At 44.0% G+C, this 16,904-nt stretch overlaps 1 long non-coding RNA gene and 1 other non-coding gene across 2 annotated transcripts in view; one reads left to right on the plus strand and one right to left on the minus strand.

Moving 5' to 3' along the window:
- LOC144670309 (uncharacterized) overlaps positions 1-16,904 on the plus strand; it is a 621,539-nt gene that overhangs the window by 14,747 nt on the left and 589,888 nt on the right. The gene's annotated exons all lie outside the window — the stretch shown is intronic.
- On the minus strand, positions 13,272-13,353 carry trnan-guu (transfer RNA asparagine (anticodon GUU)). The gene has a single exon. It is a non-coding gene; the product is annotated as a tRNA-Asn (tRNA).

Genomic DNA, 16,904 nt, shown 5'->3' on the forward strand with positions numbered 1-16,904 from the left:
ATCATGCTGAAATCAATGTATTTCCCTAACTGCAAGATCACTGCCCTAAAACAGAAAGCAAACTGAAAGTAACCTGACCTCGAAGAAAATAAAATAATTTAGGGACTGTGATGCTGTTACAGAATAGGCAATTTGTATGTAGGCGTCGAGAATCTAATCCGAGTTTCCCACGCCCTAGTGACGCATTGTGCTCCTGAACCCGCAATGCACAGGTTTGGACGGATTTCTTAACTTTCAAACTATTTCCTAATCTGATTATCAAAGTATCACTTCCCTTATCATTGATCTACAGTCCCTCATTGTTCAAATCCCACGTCTGGCTTTCGGTATTTTTAATCACTCCACAGACAGAACTGTCAAGAGGGTTTAGAGAAAGTAAATAAAGATGAACTGTTCCCACTGGCACCAGGGTCAGTAATCAAACAGGGCAGATTTTATTTCATTCAAAAAGGATCCAAAGACAACGTGTGGAAAATATTTTCTCGTAGTAAATTGTTAGTATTTGGGTAGACTGCCTAATCGGCAGGGAAACCCTCGACTGTCACCGTCTAGATGGGCATTAATTCGAGAAGAACGGCTTCCTTTGGTAAGCAATGAAGGTGAACAAGGCAGAAGAGAGATACGAAAATCCTGTCGGAGAGCAGAGCAGTACTTCTTCAAGGTAGGCATTTCTTGAAGGGGTGTGGCAGTCAAATAAACATAGAGATAAAAACAAATTGAAGGGTCATGAGGACTCGAAATGTCACCTCTTTTCTTCTCCGCCGATGCTGCCAGACCTGCTGAGTTTTTCCAGGTAATTCTGTTTTTGTTTTGGATTTCCAGCATCCGCAGTAGTTTTTTTGTTTTTATTCCTTTGGTAATGGTTTATATGATGGGGCTGTTCTGTGGTTTATTTTCTGGAATTTAGCAGCGGTAGAGGGGAGGCCACGAGGCAGAGGGTGAGAGAGCTTCAAAACACTGCAGGAGAATGATGACATGTTAAGACAAAATTGTCAGAGAGAGAATCTTCTGCGAATTTTGGAATTGGGGGAGGGGGAGGGGTGTGGGGGCCTTGGGGCACCGTCAAAAAACATGACATTTCCGGAGTGAAATTAGGAAACAACTCTCAAAAAAGGATACTAGAATTTCGGAGATCCCATCGGGAAACAACACTTTAATTTTAAATCTCAGTTTGATAGATTTGTATTCATCAAATATATTATGGATCAGTGAGAAAATGGGTATTTATCTGTATCGGAAATTTACTCCTTGAAATACTATTGAAGACATTGAGTTATGCATTCACTGTAATCGAACCCTTTTTCTGTGATGATAAATAAGAATTCTACTCCTGACTCACCAATCATGCTGAAATCATGATACTGCACATAATGAGAACACTCGGCCCGTCTGGACTCTGCTGTCCCTCTGAACGAGCATCTCACCTACTGAACTCCACAGCCTTTTCCCTCTAAAACTGCACATTCTACATTTCAGATCAAGATCCAATTCCCTTTTGAAAACTTCAATTGTCCCTGCCTCTCCCACACTCTCCGGCAGTACATTCCGCATCCTAAACACATGCTGCATGAAAAAGAAAATCCTTATGTTATAATTGCTTATTTTGTAAATTAACTTAAATCTGTGCCCTCTTGTTCTGGATCATTCCATCAATGGATCAATTAACCCGTATTTACTCTGTCCAGACCACTCGTGATTTTGAATACCTCTATCAAATCTCCTCTCTAACTTCCTCACTTCATGAAACACATTTCCAAAATTTACGATCATTCAATGTGAATGAAGTTCCTCATGCCTGGAATCTGTCTTGTGAATCTTTTCTGCAATCTCACTAATGCCTTCACAACCTTACTAAATTGGGTTACAGAATTAGATACAATACTCCAGGTGAGGTCGAAGCAGTGTTTTCTACAGGCTTCATATAACTTTATTTTTTTTTTACTCTATGCCATATTGATGAAGCCAGTGACGTTCTACGCTTTACTGGCTATTCTCTCAACCTGTCCTGTAACGATAAATGATTTATGAACATATACGCCCACATCCCTCTGTTCCCACAATCCCTTTAGAACTTTAACTTTTATTTCATGTTGTCTCTCTCTGTTCTTCCTCCCAAAACGAAGGACACCAGGTTACTCTGCAATGAATTTCATCTGGTAATTGTCCGCCCATTCCATCAACATATCTAGATACTTTTGGAGTTCTACTCTGTCCTCCTCACAGTTGGCAATGCTTCTAACTTTTGTATCATCGGCAAATTTTGGAATTGTGAGCTTGCAACAAGGTCTGGGTCATTAATAAATAACAGGAAAATCAGGCGCCCTAAGACTGGACATAGCAACACAAGACATAGGAGCAGGTGTAGACCACACGGCCCATCGTGCTTACTCTGCCATTCAACGCTATCATGGTTGACCTTGGGCCTCAACTCTATTTTTCCACAAGATCCCGATATCCCGCAAGGCCCCGAGAGACCTGGGGAGCTCCACAAGATAACTTTCTCCAGCCCAAAATGCAACAGTTCACCAAAAATATTTGGTTACCGTCACTCAGCTCGTTTTGTATCTGTGTTGCTACTATCCCTTCAATTGAATTAGATACAATACTCCAGGTGAGGTCGAAGCAGTGTTTTCTACAGGCTTCATATAACTATTGTTTTTTTACTCTATGCCATATTGATGAAGCCAGTGACGTTCTACGCTTTACTGGCTATTCTCTCAACCTGTCCTGTTGAGTTCTATCTTACCTCAGAAGTCTTTTGTCCGGCACTTTATCAAATGCCTTTTGCAAGTCCATGTAAATTACATCAACGTCTTCACCCTCATCAAAACTCTTTGATGTTGCATCAAAAAAAAGCTAACCAAAGTTAAGTAACACGATTTGTTCTTATCAAATTGTTAGGAAATAGAGTGGTTTAAGTAAATTATATTGGTATTTGTAGTTGTTAGGAATGAGTTTTAGCTTTAAAGTTTAAGTTTGATTTGTTTTTCTGTACGTGTGTTAAGAAAGGTCAAAAGGAGTTTTAGTTTCGTTTTTAAAATGTGTTTGCATTTCTAATGAGGTTTAAGAAGTGAAGCAAACACATCAATTCGGGCTGTTGCCTAGCAACAGGGAGGCTGAGAGGCAGGTCCCTCCCACAGACACACACGCAGAAGAAGAGAAATAGCAGTTTTGATTTGGAAGTTGCAGACCTCAGTTGGCTTTTGAAAGTTGCTGCCAAGAGAGACTGGAAACGGGGGCAGATAGTTAGTCCCAAGCTAAAGAAAAATCCCAAAATCCAGGAGTGGGAGATGGGAAAGTCCAAAGCAGACCTTCTGGTCCAAGGAAGGATGGGAACCTGTATAATGTCCTGTTAATGAATTTAAGAGTGAGGGGCAGAGGAAAAGGCTCTAAGTTTCAGAGTTAAAGAGACAAAAGCTGCAGGAAACAGATTTAAAGCGAGAACAACTGGCAAGGGGAAAGAAGGCCCAAAGAGACTACTGAAGGTCTTTAAATCTTTGCCATGGGCAGGTGAAGCAGCAGTGTACTGTTCACAGCTGAGTCGATGAGAGAGAAAGAGCGGGGAAGATAGCTTGTATGCATGTGGTAACCCATGGGAGAGGAACATTGCAAGGACAGTTCGAAACCCTGGAGCTGAACTGTTGCGGAAGGCGTCAGAGTGAAAGCATTGGTTTGGGAAAAGATTCCAAGGCGAAGTGTGGAAAGCAGAGATTGGAAATCCTCATGTGAAGGACGGAGTGCAGTGAAGCTGGTTGACTCACGGTTTGACAAGCATCTGGAGGGAGTTGAGGAGAGATCCATAGCATCTGGTTAAGTTGGCATCTGTCACTTGGTTTCATAGTCTGGCATGCCTGACCACAGGGTGCCTATTGATACATGGATTGTGTAATTAGTGTGGAAATTAAAGTATAAGATAGCTTTTGTAACTTACGTTATCCATACAAATTTGTATACACCTGTAAAGGTATAGTTGTGGGTGAAAGAGTTTTGGAACATAGATCATTTTTTCTCTTTGAATAAATGTTTTATTTATTTTTTGTTAAAAGATGATCAGCTGACTCCTGTGACTCTGTTCAGTAGCTACTTTCCACCTATTTAAACAAACAAATAAAAGTTAGAATCTATCAAGCTGGGTTCCACTCTGGGTATAGGATTATCCAGGGGTAATCTCAGCTCGGACCATAACATAATCCATGCTGCTTTTACTTATTAATGTGCATTTTCCCAGGTACTTTTCATGTTGTTAGGAATTTTCCTTTCTGAGAGGTAGCTCACCACCCAGGTTAAACTGACTGCCCTGTAGTTTCTGGGCTTATCCTTACACATTTGTTTGAACGTAGATGCAACAATAGCAATTCTCCACTCCGCTGTCACCCCGAGTCTAAGGAATATTGGAAAATTGTGGCCAGCGTCCCTGCAATTCCTGCTCTCCTTCCTCAGTATTCTGGATGCACCTCGTCTGTGTCTGGTCCTAATCAACTTTAAACACACTCAGCCTATCAAATACCTTTTCCTGGAATCGTTTATTACCTTTACACTAAAATATCGGTCGAGGTGAAACGGTTCACTTTCTGCTCAGTGCAACTCCTAGGATACAAACAAAATATGATCACATCAAAATCAAACCATGGGGCTACCAGATTTGGCAGTCTCAGAGAAGTTACAGTTCCATCAGAGAATATTACAATTCTCTCAGAGAAGATTACAATTCTCTCAAAGAAGATTACAATTCTCTCAGTGAAGGTAACAATTCTCTCAGAGAAGGTTATAATTCTTTCAGTGAAGATTAGAATTCTTTCAGTGAAGATTCCAATTCTCTCAGTGAAAATTATAATTCTCTCAGAGACTACAATTCTCTCAGTGAAGGCTACAATTCTATCAGTGAAGTTTACAATTCTGTCAGAGAAGGTTACACTTCTCTCAGAGACGATTACAGTTCTCTCAGAGAAGGTTACAATTCTCTTAGTGAAGACTACAATTCTCCCTAAGAATACGACAGTCCAATGCATTCATCCAGAAAATGGGTTTGTGTCATTGGTGTGTTCGGGTAACACCACAGTGCGATTGTTTTTTTGTTCAAATTGTCTTCATTTCCTTCATGTGTGTTTCGTTGATGAATTCTCTGCAATGGTGGGCTCATTTCGCTAGTATAAGCAAACCGCTCCACCTAGACTGCAAGAGTTTTCGACAATGCACTGAGCGGCTTACACGACAAATAACAACACGTGAGAGCTCGCTTGATATTTGAAACAGTGACCGCTCACATTCTCACTTATGAAACGTCAAATAGCGAGAACCACACCGCGAGACCAATAATGTAACTGCATGTATATAACTCAGCCAATATAGACTTTCATTGGCTCCCAAAACAGATCAGCCATTCGTTCAGAGCGCTATAGGTAAAAGAGACCATTAAAGAAAAACACTATAGGCGAGGCAGTATCCATAGAGGTGGGAAGAAAACTCAAGCTTCAGTTACACTCATTCTCTTCTTGGGATAAATTAACTCTTAAACTTCTCTTATTAGGATAAATTGACCGTCCAATTACATGAGCAACAGTTCCTCCATTTACTCCACGTGTTTTGCAGTGATAATTTCGCTGTAATGATTTCTCAGGTTCTGAAGCCTCGCCCCGGTTTAAGTAAAATCCGCCCTTTGGATCGCAAAGAAATTTGGATTTCAAGTGGCGACACACGAGGGATCGTCCGGGATTAAGAAACCGAGATCTCTCGCACAACAAACATCCTGCAGCGCGAATCTTACCTCTACACCAACGAGCCTTTCACAGTTGAGCGATATAACCGCTATGTACATTCATTGTCCTCCAGAGTGCGTCAACACTCCTTTTGGATTTCTGTCGTAACACCAGAAAACAATTAAGAATTACACCTCATGGCAGGCAGCAGCGTGGACAGTGAAAGAGTGTTCACGTTTCAGGTCGATGACATTTCATCAGAACTCAGCAATGCTAGAATTGTGATCAGTTTTACACTGTAACTCCTGACACCGAGCTGGAACAGGAACTCGGCACCCACTCAGTCTGCCGGTGCGTGCGCCGTTCCTCCCACCGCTGACGTCCTCGTTGTTCAGCCGTTAACGGTCGCCCACTTGCTGCCTCCCACTCACTCCCCTGCTCCCGAATGCCAGGTGCCCTGACCCCAGGCCCTCGCCGCCTCGCTCGCTGCGTTACACGCCAACACTTATGCCGCACCGCTCGCTACCGACTACCAAGCCGCTCACCTCCCTATCGGCACCTCCCTCCTGACCCCTGTCGCCGCCCATCTCACCAGAAGAACTGAGGAGATGGTGACAAGCAGAACAGCAAGTGAGGCGGTGAGGGGTAGGGAGCAGGTCGGAGAGCGGGAGGTTACTGAGGCGCCGAGCAGTCCGGCAAGCGAGAGGGTGAGCAGGACAGGGACAGCAGTGCCGAGAGAGGCACACAAGAAGAAGAACACGAAAATCAGGAGCAGTAACAGGCCATTCATCCCCTTGAAGCTGCTCCAGCATGGCTGATCTGAATGTGGCCGCAACTCCACTTTCCTGTCTGCCCCCCATAATTCTTTACTCATTCCATTGTCAAAAATCTCTCCAACTCAGCCGTGAACATTTTCAATGACCCAGCCTCCACTGCTCTCTGGGGAAGAGAAGTGCACAGATTAATGTCCCACTGAGAGAGAGAGAAAACAAATTACCTTCTGTCAGTCTGAAATGGGAGAGCCCGATATTTTTAAACTGAGTCACCCGATTGTAGAGTCCCCCACAAAAGGAAACATAGTCTCAGCAGCCACCCTGTCAAGTCCCCTCAGGATTTTATATCTTTCAATAAGATCACCTCCCATTCTTCAAAACTCCAATGAGTATAGGCCCAACCTCATCAACCTTTCCTCAAAAGAAAACCCTTCCATTCCAGGAACCAGTCGACTGAATCTTCTCTGACCTGCTGTGATGCAATTATATCCTTTCTTAACTAAGGAGACTAAGACTGTCCACAGTCCACCAGATGCTGCCTCACCAACGCCCTGTATGACTGTGGGGAAACTTCCATAATTTTATATTCGATTCCTTCTGTAATAAAAGCCAACGTTCCATTCGCCTTCTTAATCACTTGCTGCATCTCTATACCAACTTTTTGAGGCTCATGAACCAGGACCCCCAGAACCCTCTGCACTGTAGAGTTCTGCAGCATTTCTCCAGTCACATGATGTACTGCTTTTAAATTCTTCCTGCCAAAGTGGACAAGTTCACATTTTCCCAAGTTTTTCTGCATCTGCCAATTATTGTCTACTCACCAACCAATCTAAATCGCTCTGTACACTCTATATGCCCTTCTTCTACAGTGAAGGCAGAAACAAAATACCCGTTCTACAGTTCTGCCAGTTCCTTGTTTTCCATTATTAATTCTGCAGTCTCACCATCTGCGGGACCAACACGCACTTAAATAAATATTTATAAACATTTATAGAGTGAATTCCGGCTCGGGAGTGGGCCAGCGAGCGGAACACAGCAAAAACAGTGTTCATTTCGGGCTGAGTTTGATCTGCACCATCTCCGCTGCTGAAAGTGACCTGGAGCGTCACTGGCTTTGACGTCACAGACACTGAAACTCCACGTGTGGAGCGCGTGCTCTTTGCTGTTCCGGTGTCAACAAACTCAGCCAAAAGGTCTTTCCCATGTGGACCAACGTGAGAACTTCCCGGGAAGTTTACATTTACCCCTCCTGCCGTGGACCCTCCTCGAATGCCTCCGACTCTGAACTAGAGTCAGAAACTTGGGACAAATCCCAAACAATTAGCTTACTAGATGCCCAGGAAAGGTTAAACAGTTTAAATTCTTGTCTATCACCTGGGTTACTGCGCAACCGAATACTCAGTCGCCGCGATCCGACCAGCTGACCTCTCCGCGGATCTCTTGACTTGCTCCCAACCTGTATGTTGACGCGTTCACGCACTTAAACCATCTGACCCACCAACGCACTCACCCACCAAACTCATTCACTCAGCCAGCTATCTACCTACACACGTCACTCACCTAACCATTCAGTCAGTCACTAGCTCATCCAGTCAGTCATATATGCGCTCCCGCACAGTCAATGACTCGATATTTAAACTACCAGAATATGGCAGTTAATGTTGTAAAAAGGGGCCATGTACTTTCGTTCCATGACTCTGCCGCTGCGTTTAGATGTCCTACCACCTTTAATGATTTACGTACATAAACACCCAAGTCCCACTGCTTCTCCCCCTCCCTTAGAGTTATACCCTTCATTTTATATTGTCTTTCCAAGTTCTTCCTACCAAACCTCTCTCCATTGAACTTCATCTGCCACCTGTCTCCCCATTTCCACCAACAGGTCCAAGTCCATTTGAAGTTCTACACTATCCTCCACACTCTCAGCAATGCTTCCAAGCTTTGCATCCTCCGCAAACGTTGAAATTTTGTCCTGGGCACAAAGGCCTCGGTCATTGATATTGATCAGGAACAGCAAAGGTCCCAACCCTTCCGCCAGGCCGAAAAACATCCATTTACCACCAACCTCTGTTTCCTGCCACTCAGCCAATTCTGTATCCTTGTATCGGCGAAGCGGCTCTACTCCTTTTGCCAACTGTTTCACTATTCGGTGGCGAGTTTTCTCCTGTTAAGTGGTTCAGATTGGAAAGTGGGGTGTGACTGGATTCACCTGTACAGAGAGGGGTTGGTGACGGCAGTTTCCCTTCTCCGATGAATCAGTTGCTCATTTGTTTTTATCTAAAAGTCGACTGTGGTGGGACTCGAACCCACAACCTTTGAATCTCTTATATAACAGCAGCTAGAAGTCCAACACGCTATCCGTTGCGCCACAGAGCACAGCACATATAGAGCTCATTTCCTATTCCAGATAAGGGAATTTCTGACATTGAAGAACAAAACGTTCAAACGGTCAGCAATTTCCTCCATTTGAACAATGACGACAATTCAAGAGCACTCATTGCCTGTGAAGTGTTTTGGACGTCCTGTGGTTGTGAAGAGACCGATAGAAATTCGAGTGAAAGAGCAATTTCCTTCAAAAGGACATATTCAGGTTGGAAAATAGGGCGGCTGATTTTTTTTGCAGAGAAGGGTCGGAAGAACACGGGGAGAAAAGAGAAAATAAAGTTTGCAATTCCAAAGACGGTGCTGGAACAGCGGGAAATGATGTACATCTGCATAAATCATTGATGGAGGCAGTGCAGGTTGAAAGAATAGTTCATGAAACATACAATATCCTCGGCTTTATGAATGGGAGCATAGTATACAAGAGCAAAGCGGTTGTTTTGAACTTGGAAAAGACAGTATTTCGGCCACAGCTGGAGTATTGCGCACAGTTCCGGGCATCACACTTTAGGAAAGATGTGAAGGCAGTGGAGAGGATGCAATAAAGTTTCACGAGAATATTTGGCGGCGAGGGAACTTAAATTACCTCGATACATTGTAGCGGTAGGGGTTATTTACCTTGGAGACGAGGAATTTGAGAGGAGATTTCTTAGAGTTTTTTCCAGTCCCGAGTCTTCTGGACAGAGGGTGGGTGATGATTTGGACATGGGCTGCTTCAGAATCGGAGGTGTTGAAAATGGTGCTGAACATTGAGCAATCATCAGCGAACATTCCCAATTCTGCTGAAAGGAAGGTCGATGGTGAAGCAGCTGAAGATGGTTGGGCCTCGGACACGACACTAAGGAACTGCCGCAGTGATGTCCTGGAACTGGGATGATTGATCTCCACAACCACAATCATCTTTCTTTGTGCTGGGTATGACTCCAACCAGCAGAGAGCTCCCCATCCCCCGCCTCCGATTCCCATTGTCTCCAGTTTTGCTGGGGATACATAATACCACACAGTCAAATGCTGCCTTGATGTCAAGGGCAGTCACTCTCACCTCACCTCTGGAGTTCAGTTTGCGTTGGAGGACGAGGGGAAGCAGGTTGTTTTGTTTGCCCACCCAAGCTGAATATTGGGCTTGAGGTGGCGATCAGATTCGGAGAGGAGGGTGACAACCTTTCACTGAGTTTCAAGTTTGCAGATCAGACCTTGGCGGGATTGCTGCTATATTCCCAGGACGTGGTGATCTCATTCTTAGAGCAACACACTTACACTGAGGACAAGTTGCTCCATTTAAAATAAAATGGAGATGTGGGATTTCAGAATCTGTTCAACACTGATTCACTTTTATTCATTTCTGCATCCTAGAGTAACAAAGTGGTTTGTAACTGTAAAAAAAATAAATAAAATTTAGAAGATTCAGTCCAATACCTCCACAGTTTCCACTATTACAGCTTTCAGCATTTTCCGATGCATTCCATCTGGTCCCACTGACCTATCAACATTTAGCACAGCCAGTCCTTCTCGTATCTCTTCTTTAACACGAGTTATATGTTAAAGAAGTAATTTGAAAATTGCAGATGGAGGATTTGTGCCCCCTTATTGAAGAGGGTTTAAAGGAGAGGAGCGAAGCATTTGTGCTGAAGAAGTGGGATCAGGGAAAATAAAAGTAACAATAAGTGGAATGAAGGGGGCGGGCTGTTCGTGGGCTGACTGGAGAATTTCATTAGGATTTATTCATTGGAGATTGGAAGGTCATTTTTTCCAAATCTTTAAGGAGATTAATGTTGAAGGAAGCCTGTCTTCATCCATAAGGAATCATTAGCTAAGTTTATAAAAATAAGGTGGATAGATAGGATTCAAAGAATTGGAGGGGCAGCACGTTGTAATGTGGAATATAAGATCTTGGTGAGGGCTTGGGAAAACCTTTAGGAAGAACACCAAGTCCTTGGAGAGCGTGCAGTGGAACTTTTCTGGAATGGGATCAGTGGTGAGGGATTCCGTATGTGGATGGACTGAAAAATACAAACTGGAGATGCTCTTATCAGAGTGAATGTTAAGGGGAGATTTAGTACAGATATTTAAGATTAGCCGATGTATTTAATATCAGCCCAGGTATTCATTTCTTATACACATTAAGCAATATTTTTCCCATTGATGGAATGTTTGAAAACCAATGATTAGATAAAAAATAAATGGTGAGGAAATGTTTCACACTGCTCCGTTCCAAACAATTCCTGACTTGGCATGATAGATTTTTTTTTTTGCTTACTGAAGCCGCTGGGAACAGTTTTACAGCAGGGAGCACAGTTACACAATAGGAATTACATTTAAAACAGGTCCTATCTTTATGCAGCAGGAAATACCTTCTCGTAAATGATCAGTTTCTCCATCGTAATATCTTTCTAGTTTGCTCGGCACCTTTTCCTGTCAGCCATTATGTTTCTCCTGAAAGTCTCTTACTACTTTACTGTGTGTCTTTCTCTGTCTAATACATTCGTGGTAGCGGAAGTGGATTTGCGGAGCTTGGGTGAACTTCCCAAAAGTAATGAGGAAGGGAATAGGTGTTTGGCTACCAAACAACAGTAATAGACAGAAGAAAAATGTTGCTTTGGAGGAGACGCGTTGCAGAAGCGTGCTGGCCTCCTAACCCAGCGATCGATGTATTGAAACCGTATTCAGTTGATTTAAATTGGCATTAACACAAAAAAAAATTTGTCTGCGACACAAAATCACCTCTGAATTTGCTTCATAGTAAATTTACATCAGCTTCTTGCTTCCGGTGAACACTTCAATCTGTAACCAATCTCTCAAATCGTTTTATTTCACACACGAACGCAGCAGAAGTGCTGCAAAAATACACCAGCCGAGGATTTCCCCTTTCTCTCAGCCAATTTCAGGCCATGGTCCGAAGGGCCTTCCCTTGCTCTCTATCACTCTATGATTATCTGAGTAACAAAAAAGAAAACAAATATCTTATTTGTACCCGATATAGTGAAGTTTATACATATTACCTTCAGCATATCCGATTTACAGGACACCCTGCAGTAATTCCCATGCTTATTTGGACAGCAGCGTCCACCCTGAGACATGGACCATGAGAAGGACAAGATTATCAGCATAGTGGAAACAACATCACGTCAAAGACACAGATAATTATTGTTTTGACAGATATGATTGTTCATTCTTAATCACTTATTTAAAAAATGGAATTCCATCCCCAATATCACCATGAACTGGGAAGGTTTCATTCCTTCAGGTTTGCATTCGAGACACATTGTACAAAACACTCTATGAGTGTCTCTGGTCAATGAACGGATGATGCGCGGAGATCTCAGCTTTTACTCATTGATCTTCGCAAGAGTTGATCCAGTTTTGACGTTGACTTTTCCTCTGGTGTCGATTTACTCGAATTCCTCACCTGATTTCTCTGCTGTCCAATGAAGCTCACTCAGCAGAGTTTTCAACATTAATTTGATTTTTTCCTCACAGGATTTCAATCACCATGTTTTTGAACAATTTGTTAAAAAAAATTCTTCCAGGAGCAGCGATGTGATAAAGAAAATATAATCTGTTATAAAGTGATTTTAATTGAGGGATGAATGTGGGCTCCGACACGACGGAATAACTCCCCCGCCCCTCTCCGAAATGGTGCTTGGTATACTGTACCTGAGAAGGCAGAGGGCACCTCAATTTACCATATCATCTAAAAGCTGGCACGACTAACAGTGAAGCATTCACTGATTACTGCACTAGTGCGTCAGCCTGAATTTGTGCTCAGGATTCTGGAGTGAGTTTTGAACTCACAACCTGCTGATTGTGAAAAGCAAGAGAACAACTGACTGAATAATAATTCACAGCAAAGGAAAGACGACAGAAGACATTTCACTCCAAGGAGAGGCTGAAGTAGATTGTTAATTGAAGAAATGTCACAGGCATTGAGAGATAAACACCCACAGTTGAAAGAGACCGACTTTTTCTCACGGCAGGGTGAGAGATTGTAGCAGGAATTTCGATTCCCAATGCTTCTTGGCAACACCCCAGAACAAGCTAAATAGTTTGCACACTGCCCGCTAGACTAAAAAACGAAGCTAGAATGTTATTTAATCATCGTAATAGTTTCAATCAGATCGACCCTGAAACATTGATATTCACGGTATTACAGGAAACGTCATAACTTGGGTCTGATACAACAATGGTAATTTCAGATTTCCTTTCTGCATAACGCCGTCCCATAAAGAAACAAGATTTAAACTCACGCGTGGGAAGCACAGTGGATGAGCAGCCTTAAATTCAGATAATCATGGAGTGATTAGCGACATTATCCCAACGCCACCTCCTCTGTAAACCTGGCCTCGGAAAGATTACATCAGTGATTTCAGACATGCCTTCTGAAAAAAGCACCGCGTTCACGAAGAACCAGTTAATAAACTGACGACAAAGGTGGGATTCGAACCCACGTGTGCAAAGCACAATGGATTAACAGCCCATCACCTTAACTTCTCGGCCACCTCGTCACGAGTAGCTCCTTTATTAAACATCCTTCCGTACTTTTTTGCATTCATGAACTGCTTGTTTCAGGTCCTGAATAATCAATCAGGTGTCTCATGTAGTTTGTCAATAAAATACATTTCCATCACATCAGATATGAACTGTTGTAAATCGACTAATGTGAATCACTTCAACACTTCAACATGTTTCTAGACAGTGTGAAAACCCATCGCGGAAAGTCCGAAACATACATTCATCTGGAAGAATAAAGAAACTCCTTCCGACTCACAGCAAGTACCGGAACACAACTGAAATGTGGTTTCTCACTCAAGACTGTAACTGACAGCAATCAGCATCCGACAGAGCCCACAAGGAGAGAGTTGCCGTATTCGATGCATTAGGAGAAACTTTGCGTTCATTTTCTGTGTTGTGATTTATTCTCCGCAATGATTTCCCGGATGTTCAAACCTGGTCCTGATTTCCCCAACTGGCACCGGCTCGAGCACACGAATTAATGTATTAAAATGCCGGTGGGGCTCGTACGGGTATTGAACCCGGGTCCTCTCGCATATTAATTCACTACAAATACCCAAAGCGAGAATCAGACCCCTAGACCAATGAGCCAGGCGCTACAAAAACCGCAATCAACATATCCTTTCATTGCCACCCACAGGAAATTAACAAAATGCGAAATACTGTGGATGCTGGAAATCTTTTGGAATGTATTAGAAATCCCGGGGCCGACTCCAACCAGTGGAGAGTTTCCCTCCTTGTATAATTTAAATTCAGTTTTGTTGGGTTTCTCAGTGCCACACTCTGCCAAATGCTTCTGTAAAGTCAACTGTGGTCACTTGCAACTCACGCCTTGAGTCCAGCTCTTTTGTCCATATTTGGACCGAGGCTGCAATGAGGTCGGGATCTGAGTGGCCCTGGCGGAAACCAAACTGAACTTCAGTGAGCAGGTGATTGGTGAGTTAGCGCCACTTGCTCGCACTGTCGAAGACACAGCAATGTGGTTGACTCTTAAATGCCCTCTGAAATGGCCTAACAAGCCTCTCACTTGTAACACACCGTGACAAAGTCAAAAAAAGGGAATAGAACTGGACGGACCATGCGGCATCGATCTCGGCATCGTCAATCTCAGCCCTGTCCAGCCTGCAAAGTCCTCCTTACTAACTTCTGGGGGCTAGTGCCGAAATTGGGAGAGCTGCCTCACAGACTAGGCAAGCAACAGCCTGACATAGTCATCCTCCCAGATCATGTCCCAGGTTCCACCATCACTATCCCTGGATATGCCCTGTCCCACCGGTAGGATAGGCCCAGCAGAGGTGGCGGCACAGTGGTATACAGTCGGGAAGCAGTAGCCCTGGAAGTCCTGAATATCACCTCTGGACCCGATGAAGTTTCAAGGCATCAGGTCAAACATGGGCAAGGAAACCTGCTGATTAAGACGTACCGCCCTCCCTCAGCTGAGGAACCAGTGCTTCTGCATGTTGAACACCAATTGGAGGAAGCACTGAGGATGGCAAGGGCACAGAATGGCCTCTGGGTGGAAGGATTCAATGTGCATCACCAAAAGTGGCTCGTTAGCACCACTACTGACCGAGCTGGACGAGTCCTAAATGATATAGCTGCTAGAATGGGTCTGTGGTAGGTGCTCAGTGAACCAACAAGAGGGAAAATCATACTTGAGCTTATCCTCACCAATCCGCTTGCCGCAGATGCATCTGTTTGCGACACTATCGGTAGAAGTGATTATCACACAGAAGTTGCAGAGACGATGTCCCAACTTCACATTGAGTTAGTCTCCATCGTGTTGTGTGGCACTACCACCGTGCTAAATGGGATAGGTTTTGAACAAATCGATCAACTCAAAACAGGGCATCCATGAAGCACTGGGAGCCATCAGCATCAGCAGAATTGTACTCGAACACAATCTGTAAACTCATGGGCTGGCATATCTCCCACTATATCATTACCATCAAGCCAGGTGATCAACCCTTGTTCAATGAAGAGTGAAGAGGGCATTCCAGGAGCTGCACCCGCCTTATATCAGTTATAGCCTAATAATGAGTTGTCAACCTGGTGGAGCTATAGCACAGGACTACTTGCGTGCCAAACAGTATCTGCAGCAAGTGATAGACAGAGCTAAGCGATCGCACAACCAACGGGCAGACATTAACTCTGCAGTCCTGCCACATCCAGTTGGGAATGGTGGTGGACAATTAAACAATTCACAGGAAGGGACGCCACAAATATCCCCATCCACAATAATGGAGGACCTCAGCACATCAGCACTAGCGATAAGCATGTGCTACAAGAAGTGTCGAGTGGATGATCCATCTCAGCCTCCTCCAGAGGTCCCCAGCATCACAGATGCCAGTCTTCAGCCAATTCGATTCACTCCACATGATTCCAAGAAACAGCTGAAGGCACTGGGTAGTGCAAAGGCTATGGGCCCTGACAATATTCTGGAAATAGTAGTGAAGATTTGTGCCCCAGAACTTGTCACGCCCCGAGCCAAGCTTTTCCAGTACAGCTACAACACTGGCATCTACCCGGCTATGTGGAAAATTGCCCAGGTATTTCCTGTACACAGAAAGCATGCCAAATACAACCTGGCCAATTACTTCCCAATCAGTCTACTCTCGATCATCAGTTATGTAATGGAAGGTGTCATCAATAGTGCTATCAAGCGGTACTTGCTTAACAACAACCCGCTCACTGACTCACAGTTTGGGTTCCGCCAGGGCCACTCAGCTCCTTACATCGTTACAGCCTTCTTTCAAACATAGGCAAAAGAGCTGAAATCCCTAGGAAAGGTGAGAGTGACTGCCCATAACATCAAGGCCGGATTTGCCTCAGTGTGGCATCAAGGAGCGCTAGGAAAACTGGAGTCAATGGGAAACAGGTGGAAAACTCCATTAGTTTGGAGTCTTGCCTAAGGCGTTCAGTCATCTCAGCTGGAGGATATCACTGCAGGAGCTCCTCAGGGTAATGTGCTCGGCCCAACCATCTTGCACTGCTTCATCAACGACCTTTCTTCCATCAAAAGATCAGAGGTGGGGATGTTCGCTTGTAATTTCACAATGGTCAACACCATTCGTGATTCCTCAGATACTGAAGCGGTCCATATCCAAATGCAGCAAGACCCGCACAATACCCAAGCTCGGGCTGAAAAATGACAAGTAACAATCATGTCACATAAGTGCCAGGCAATGGCCATCTCCAACAAGAAAGAATCTAACCACTGGCCCTTGACGTATAATGGCGTTACCACCACTGAATCGCCCACTCTCAACATCCTGAGGGTTACTGATGACCAAAAACTGAACTGGACTAGCCTTATAAACACTGTCGTTACAAGGGCAGGTCAGAGGCGAGGGATTGTGCGACGAGTAACTCACCTCCTGACTCTCCAAAGCTTGTCCAGAATCTATAAGGTACAAGTCAGGTGTGTGATGGAATGGTCGCCAATTTCCTGGTGGAGTGCAGCACCCACAACAGTCAGGAAGCTTGGCATCATCCAGGAGAAAGCTTGAATTACACCACACCCATAAACATTCACTCCCTCCAC

Source organism: Cetorhinus maximus, chromosome 31 (genome assembly GCF_964194155.1).
Source record: "Cetorhinus maximus chromosome 31, sCetMax3.hap1.1, whole genome shotgun sequence".
In the NCBI taxonomy this organism is placed as follows: Eukaryota; Metazoa; Chordata; class Chondrichthyes; order Lamniformes; family Cetorhinidae; genus Cetorhinus; species Cetorhinus maximus.